Raw genomic sequence first — 9,419 nt, 5'->3', positions numbered from 1 at the left:
CCAGGGGTGGAAACACAGCCCCACCATTTGCCATGGACTAATCCAGACTGCACTGGAAAAGGGTGAAGCTCCGGAACACCTGCAATACATTGATGACATCATCATATGGGGCAACACGGCAGAAGAAGTTTTTGAGAAAGGGAAGAAAATAATCCAAATCCTTCTGGAAGCCGGTTTTGCCATAAAAGAAAGTAAGGTCAAGGGACCTGCACAGGAGATCCAGTTTTTGGGAATAAAATGGCAAGATGGACGTCGTCAGATCCCAATGGATGTGATTAATAAAATAGCAGCTATGTCTCCCCCGACTAATAAAAAGGACACACAGGCCTTCCTAGGTGTCGTGGGGTTTTGGAGAATGCATATTCCAAATTACAGTTTGATTGTAAGCCCTCTCTATCAAGTGACCCGGAAGAAGAATGATTTTAAATGGGGCCCTGAACAACAACAAGCCTTTGAACAAATTAAACGGGAGATTGTTCATGCCGTAGCCCTTGGACCAGTCCGGACAGGACAAGATGTTAAAAATGTGCTCTATACTGCAGCTGGGGAGAATGGCCCTACCTGGAGCCTCTGGCAGAAAGCACCTGGGGAGACCCGAGGCCGACCCCTGGGGTTCTGGAGTCGAGGATATCGAGGATCCGAGGCTCGCTATACCCCAACTGAAAAAGAGATATTGGCAGCGTATGAAGGAGTTCGAGCCGCCTCAGAAGTGGTTGGTACTGAGACACAGCTCCTCTTAGCACCCCGACTGCCAGTGCTGGGCTGGATGTTCAAAGGGAGGGTCTCCTCTACACATCACGCGACTGACGCCACGTGGAGTAAGTGGATCGCATTGATCACACAACGGGCTCGCATAGGAAACCCCAGTCGCCCAGGAATTTTAGAAGTGATCACAGACTGGCCAGAAGGCAAAGATTTTGGAATGTCGCCAGAGGAGGAGGTGGCACGGGCTGAAGAGGCCCCGCTGTATAATAAACTGCCAGAAAATGAGAGGCAATATGCCCTGTTCACTGATGGGTCCTGCCGCATCGTGGGAAAGCATCGGAGGTGGAAGGCTGCTGTATGGAGTCCCACGCGACAAGTTGCAGAAACCGCTGAAGGAGAGGGTGAATCGAGTCAGTTTGCAGAGGTGAAAGCCATCCAGCTAGCATTAGATATTGCTGAAAGAGAAAAGTGGCCAGTGCTCTATCTCTATACTGACTCATGGATGGTGGCAAATGCCCTGTGGGGGTGGTTACAGCAATGGAAGCAGAGCAACTGGCAGCGCAGAGGTAAACCCATTTGGGCTGCGGCACTGTGGCAAGATATTGCGTCCCGGTTGGAGAATCTGGTTGTAAAAGTACGTCATGTAGATGCTCACGTACCCAAGGGTCGGGCCACTGAAGAACATCAGAACAACGAACAGGTGGATCAGGCTGCCAAGATTGAAGTGGCTCAGGTGGACCTGGACTGGCAACAGAAGGGTGAGCTATTTATGGCTCGGTGGGCCCATGATACTTCAGGCCATCAGGGAAGAGATGCAACATATAGATGGGCTCGAGACCGAGGGGTGGACCTGACCATGGACACTATCGCACAGGTTATCCATGAATGTGAAACATGTGCTGCAATTAAGCAAGCCAAGCGGTTAAAGCCCCTGTGGTATGGAGGGCGATGGCTGAAATATAAATTTGGGGAAGCCTGGCAGATTGACTATATCACACTCCCACAAACTCGCCAAGGCAAGCGCTATGTGCTGACAATGGTGGAAGCAACCACCGGATGGCTGGAAACATACCCTGTACCCCATGCCACTGCCCGGAACACTATCCTGGGCCTTGAGAAGCAGGTCTTGTGGCGACACGGCACCCCAGAAAGAATTGAGTCAGACAATGGGACTCATTTCCGAAACAACCTCATAAACACCTGGGCCAAAGAGCATGGCATTGAGTGGGTGAATCATATCCCCTATCATGCACCAGCCTCTGGGAAAATTGAGCGATACAATGGACTGTTAAAGACTACATTGAGAGCAATGGGGGGTGGAACCTTCAAACATTGGGATACACATTTAGCAAAAGCCACCTGGTTAGTCAACACCAGTTGTTAGTTTGTTTGGGTTTGGGGTGTTTTTTTTTTAAGGGGAGATATTGTGGAGTTTTTTGGTTTGGTGTTTTGGGGTTTTTTTAATTAGTATTGTCAACGATTGATGAGGAATTATGCAATCTCTTCTCTTGGATATCTATGCCTGAGTAAGATGACTTTACCACATTTATAAGTACAGTCATCACTTCAACTGCAAGGCTTTAGCAGTAGCTGCTTCTGAGTAATTGTCATTCCTGGTGCCTGGCAGAGGCAAAGCTACTTAATACACGCTGCTGCTTAACTCTGCACTAAAAAAGTCTTGAGGACCCTTCACATTTCTGCTGCTTTACTTTATCTCTAAGGCTGTGACAATCAGAATGAAGCTGAATAGATAGTGTTTATTTGTGGTGTTGAAGATAACAGTGTAAAGCCCCAATGGCAGCTCTCTTGCTCTTATCTTCTGCAATACTGTAGCATTTAACACTAACTTTAGTTGTAATAATGCACACCACGTATGTTACTCACTAGCATTATTGATGACAGCAAAATGAGACTAGATTATTTTACAGGTTTCTCATGAGTGAAACAGTATGATCTGTCATATAAATAGCTCCCTGTTAAGACACAAAACACAATGCTTCTGGTGCTTCATGAGATCTGATGACACCCTGCTCATAGGTATGATAGATGGTGCTGGAGTCAGCTGTAGCATCCTAAACAGTCTAGGATCTAGTGTCTTTGGGAGATGACTTTTTTTTCATGTTTTGAAATCAGCCTACACCTTCAGAGCAGTGTCTAATGTTAAATAACTTGGAGCTAGTGAATGAGAGATCTCAGCTGAGGATTCCTGATCTTGGGTTTTGTTTTTCCTACAGAACACAGGTTTCAAGCCCAGAAGTTGTTCTAATTAGCTATTCTAATCAACCTGTCAAAGAGAAAAATTTAACCTGTAATTCCTGTACTGATGGCAATAATTTCTGCTCCAGCTAAAGCGTATCTTTGAAAATAAGCACCAAATCTGAACGTACAGACATTATTCTACTAATCTTGAAACTTTACTATACTTTCAGGTAGATTGTTACACTGTTTAGTTACCATTTCTTTTAAACATTGCTGTGTCCTGATACTCATTTGCTTTTATTTCTGTATTTGTCTAAAAGAGCTTGACTATTACTGTTATGGCCCATGATCTCTTCCCCAGCATTTTTTGTGAACGTCAGTAAGGGGGACCATGGGGTGGAAGGTATCATGGAACTTTATTGCATGATCTAATATTTGATTGCTTTGGGGGTTTTGTGATGACGTCAGTTTAAACATTGGAAAAATAACTGTTAGGTCCACAGTGTCTGTCGTCCAGGGCTACCAGATAGTAACTAATTAAGCTCCATAGCATTAGGGAGTGGAAGGGATACCTTAATCCATAAGAAATCAGTATAACTCAGATCACAGGTACTATATTTATTTTGCAGCTGATGGAGGGGACAAGAGCAGATATATGATTGGATTGTGTGACAGATTGTCTGCCTCCAGATACATGGTTGTCTTGTGAATAGACTATCTGGAAAGGCTGTCTGGATATGCATAACAAGCTGGTATGCCTGTGAGTGTGTAAAACACCATGTTGAGGTTCACACAATGCAATGTACTACAGTAGGCTTACTCCTGAGGGCAGTCACTGAATGACCCTGACACTAGAGCAGAGATGTGCTCGGGGAGGTCAAATTTTCAAGTGACCTTTCCTTATGTATTCTCATTTTTGATCTAGAGAATATCTAATCATCTCTCTAGAAGAATTAATACTATATCCTTTGTCTCAGTTTGGATTTCGCAAATGAAATAGCCTCTTCTGGAATTTAAGTCCCAAGTAATTGTCCAAAATCATGTTCCAAGACAACCATACAACCACCAACATAACCCAGGATTTCCATTCTTGTTCTTCCCTTTTCCTTCAACATCTTTTAAACTGATTATAAATTTTGTCTTTTAATTCATGGAGTGAATCCTAAAAGACTTGACTCAAACATTCAAGAGGTAAGAATACGCAGACCTTTGGGGGTTGCATGCAAGAACAGGAGTGGACCCTAAATGCATAAAATGAGTAGAGGAAAACTGTTAAGATTTTGACAATATCAGTTTAGGCTCAGCATTAATCTTGGGCAAAGGGATAAATGACCTATAACTGAACCTTACCAACCACATCTAATACACACCACTCACTATAAAGCAGCTCTGCCCCAGCTCATTTTTTGACAGAACACTATATTGAGTCCGGAGATCTGGTTCCAGCTCTGATAGTGACCTGTGGTTTTGACCCTAGATACTTTTACTTTCCCTCACTTCTGAATCCTTGTCCTCCTCAATGAAAATGGGTTGTGGATGTCACCTTCTTTCTTGGATGTGTGGGGTGGGGATTTCTCTGATGAAAAGCACTAAGATAATTAAATGTTGGGGTTTTTTTACTGGGACAATGAACAAAACAATTAACAACTACTCTTAGAAAATAATAAGAATTTGCTGGTGTCAAATAATGATATCTTACACCAGCCTATCTCTTGTTATGCAGAATCTATTGCATACAAATTTTATTCCATATGATAAAGTATGCAAGTTATTTTACAGTATACATTATGTGTCATACTGTAATATAGACAGCATAAATATTCTGTTATAGCAGCACTAGGCAAATAAAAGCAGCAGATCACATCACTGGTGCTCTCTAATAGCAAAGAGCTGTAAAAGTGATGATGAGGCCATCGTCCGTTAGGTCAGTCCTTCAGCATAAATTGAAGCAATTTGACAGCCCCACAGCTTTATGTCACCCATTCACAGCCACAGGCTGGTTCAGTGGGGAAAGGGGGGAGTGTTTTGGCCCCACCTGCACCCTGACAGCAATCCCCCTGCAGAGGAGCAGCAAGGGGTGCTCCAGAAGTCTCTGCCCTGACTGCATCTCCCAAGGGGCAGCTTGCCAGGAGGTGTGCGCTCAGCTCAGAGCATACCAGCTCCACAACAAATGAGGTTACACTGGCAGGATGGATAATATATCATCGATATGTATGTGCTATACTCGCCTGCATGTTTTTTTTCTGTAGGCTTATACTGTATGAATCAGTTACTAATGAGGCTCATAATAAAGGATACTATGAAGTGAACACTGCCTTAATAATGCTGGCAAGGTTTCAAGTCTACAGATGTTATTTATAGTATATGACTAAACAAATACATATCCCCTTTGAGGCTGAGACTCTGGAGCAATTTACTGACTTCCTGTATAGGCTAGTTCATCCAGAGATTCAAGTAAATAGTGCATTTGGATGTCTTGCTTGGAACTATACTCTGAAACTGTAGTAGATAATCATATTAATGTTTAATTTTAAAGTGGTTTGGAAATGTGTATGTTTTTTCAGAGAATTAGATACTACCCCTATCCAGTTCTCATGAAGAAATGCATTTTTCTGCATTGCCTCTTTAAAGAAAAAATATTTAAAGAATATATCCTGCAGTTATGCAGCAGAGTTGAAATGACTAGAAAGGCTAGAAACAATTCAGGGAAAAAAAAGACTTAGCAAAAGCTAAAAAAGAAAAATATTCCCATATCCTCTCCTTTTCATCTGTTTTTTTAAATTAATTAATTCCTCTTATTTATGAAGTTTAATTGCTAGTGAGAGAGATTTTGTAAATTTAAAATGGTTCTGAGTAATGAATCATTTGATTTGTGATTTTGTTTCTTTTCTGCCTCATAACTTTGCAGGTTTAGAGAGGCCCTCAAAGCTGAAGAAAGCTACAAACTCACAAAAGTCTCTGGTCCACTCTGCTGGCTTTTATATATATCAGAAGAAATAGGAGAAATATTATACAGCAAGCTAAAAGTGTCCTAAATTAAGGTACTTCCATGTAGAGCATCTCTGCTTTAAGTCATAATGCTGATTATTGAACAACAATAATTTACTTCAAATTTGTCATATAATTTAAAAACAAAAGTGATCACAGTGAATAGACAGACAAAAACATAGTTTGTGAAACACCTCTAGTTTTACCTCTTACGTGTTTAGTCTTTTAAATTCTCAAATTAAAACAGTTAAAAATGATACATACTGACATGTAAAAAGAGCCAACTGTATGATGCTTAAATAATTTGCTATAAAAATATTACTTACCATTGCCAAGTATCTTCTTACTTAAGTCCACTATTATCATGCCTTCTTGGATATGAAATATGCAGCAGAGTCAATTCCCAGTGTGTTAAATACTTAACAAAATAATAAATGCAGTGTAACTCCACAGTGTTTGGGATTTGACTGTAACTCCTAAGCATTCAAAGTGACTACTCAATATAACAACTTTTCCTCTGCAGAAAATGCCTTGCTATTTGCCAGCAAATCTTTAATGCTTTAGATTGGGTATTTCCAACTACCGCCCTACTTGCTAGGCAGATGTGTATAAAAGAGATGTTATTTCACTGAATCAACCACTGAGATCGTAACCCTTTTCCTGTACCACAAACAGAAATGTAAAACCTCAGACTTTCCTTTTGGACTTTTACTGACTTGTGTCTGTTTTAAGAAAGCAAAACACAACTAGTCCAAGGGCTAATATATGGAAAATGTGTTAAAATGTTTTAGATCATCTCATTGCTTCTTATTCCTGTAATTCATTGGTTAACTGGCTCATTCTGTGTTTATGTAGTTGCGTGGTACAAACACAACACCTAAACTTCTCACCCAAAGTTGAAATGATTCATTTATTACTTTTTACCCAGCCCCCACCCCCCCCCCAAAAAAAAAGAAGAAAGAAAACACACAGTGCTTATTTAACCCAAGTGAGTGAAAACGTCTTTCATAAGGTCTGCAAGGGCTTTGGGAGGTTTTTCTTTGGTGAATAAAGTCTGTGTAGTGGAGGGCAGAGTTTTGTCTGAGGATGGCAGAAATCAAGCTAAAACAAACAGACACAAACTAGGATCCTTTTGCTGTGTGAAAATAAGATAATAGTAAAGGAGGTGCAAATATTATTCATATCAGATCACTTGAAAGGGATTCACTATTTTGGGGAAGTGAGTGGAGCCAGAAGGAGAGAGGAAGTATTTTTGTGAGGGTTTTTAAGACTCTGCTAGTGCTTTACTCTCTGAAATTACATCATTGGTCAACACTTATTTATGTATTTTTTGTGAGGCAATTACCCTAAATAGATTATATGTAGGCTTTCTGTCTTCTGGGTGCTTATAAATATTAATTAATTGAACATAATAGCCACAGTGGGGAAAGCACAAGTGAAATCATGAGTGAGGGCCATACTAAGAAGTGGAAAACAGGACTGAGCTAAGACATTTCCTCTGCTCCTTTATCTATACTGGAGAGAACGGGGCTGCATGATAAGTCATTGTTCCATAGGATGTACCACCCTGATTTCTGATACTGGCTGTGGACCCAGTCACTGTTAGAAGGAGGGGATTGCAATGGGTAACCCTTGTTCTCCTGCCTGTGTCCCAGCCATAAGTACCTCTAGCACAACTCTGATGGGACAGTGTTACTCTGCCTTTGTTCATCATCCTCTCCAGATTGGTATTAGACTTAATCAAATTCTAGCCCTAACAGCTTGCTTCAGGACCACAGCTGGAATCAGCATGTCTAGACTAGCACTGATTTATTCCTGGCTCTTAGACCTATGTGCATGCTACTATTCCATATGCTTCCTGTTAGAGAGGTAATAATGCCATTTCACAGCATAAATTTAATTTTTCTTTTTTCCTCCCCTTTTTATTGTAATTAGAATTTATTTTGCTTATGTGGGAAAATGTCCTGCCCCTGCTCTGGACAAGACTACTGCCAGTTCTGCTGGAACAGAGCAAACTTCCAGACAAACAAAATAAAGTTCACAAAGGAAACAGTTAAATTTTCTGACTGCCTTCACTGTCACAGAAAATGCTAAACACATTTGTAAGTTTTATATAACTGCATCAGTTCATATTTTCCCCTCCTGGTTTCACAGCCCAGAACAGCAAAAGGACCTTGTGACATCTCTAGGCTCTCAAGAGTTTAGTAATAAAAATCCCCAGCAGAAAACAACACTCCACACCCTCCCACTGCTGGGCAAATGATTTTCCCATTTTCCTCACTTATCCTCAGACTAAACAATGTTAAATTTGCAAACCTGACTTCTATTTATAGCAAGCACTCTACCCTAGGAACCACAGAGGTTGGTGTGTATCATCGTCCATAATCCGCAGGACAGCTTTCAACCTGGTATGTCAAGTAATTAGGAGAGAAGCCTCCCACCTTAATTAGTATCTAAGCAATACATGCTTTGAGACATGTTATAGCCATAAGCTGGGTGGTGGGTGTTTCTTTGCTGTAAATTAACGTCTGATTTTATTTTTTTCTTGTTTATCATGAATAGTAATTGATAATGTCAACAGCATCCTGCGCTTCTACCAGCGGTCTGCAGAACACGGGGAAGAGACCTGCTGTGTAGGTACTGCAGGGGAGGCAAATTAATGGATGTCTAACAGTGCTGATAATCCTGACAGCAGACACTGAAGGAACTAAGCTGGTGAGCTGTGCCTGCCATGAGAGGAAAGTGGGCTAAAAAGCCATGTGGGGAGCAGTGCGGTAACTAGTGTGAGACAGTGGAAGCAGCAGAGAGTAGTTCAGAAATGTAAGTGCAGAGCGTGAGGGGAAGGAAGGGATTAAAGCAGTAAAGGTCTGAAGTTAGGATGCTAGGCTGGATTGGAGGATGTGGGTAAAGATTGAATAGAAGGTGCTGGGTATAGGCGTCAGCTGAACCTAAGCTGGATAAGATGTGATACTGGATTGGACCCTGCAGACTGGGCTCAGGGGAGAGCAGAGAAGAGGTTCAGTGAGGAACTGACATTTCCCTTTTTCTCTGGAGCAGCAGGGAAATGACATTCAGGCCTTGTGCTCAAAAGAAGTTCATCCACAGTCTGTATGCCACTTTTCATCTATTCATCTCTGTATATATGATAAAGGTCAGTGGATCTGCTATCCTTGTTTACAAACTTGATGAACTGAGGAGCAGAGAAGTTGTTTAGAGAAAAAAACCCTTAATTTGAAGGATGTCACAATTCTGACACCCTTTAAAAATCTTTCACTTTATAGAAGCTTATCTATGCCTCTAAATACTTTTTAATTCCTTTTTCCAGGTGATTCCTATTTCTTTTCAGATAATGAAAACAAAATAAGCTAGTCTTAAAATGAAGAATACTTTATTGATGTATTTGATGATATTGTTATGATTTCCAGTATTATTCTCCAATCCATCTTTAATATAGCCTGACATCTTGTTTGCTTTTTTGACCATTACTGTGCACTGAGTAGAAGTTTCCATTAAGCTGTCCGCAGTAA

This window comes from Buteo buteo, chromosome 13, assembly GCF_964188355.1.
Source record: "Buteo buteo chromosome 13, bButBut1.hap1.1, whole genome shotgun sequence".
NCBI classification, from domain to species: domain Eukaryota; kingdom Metazoa; phylum Chordata; class Aves; order Accipitriformes; family Accipitridae; genus Buteo; species Buteo buteo.
Note: the sequence above shows the minus strand (reverse complement) of the source record.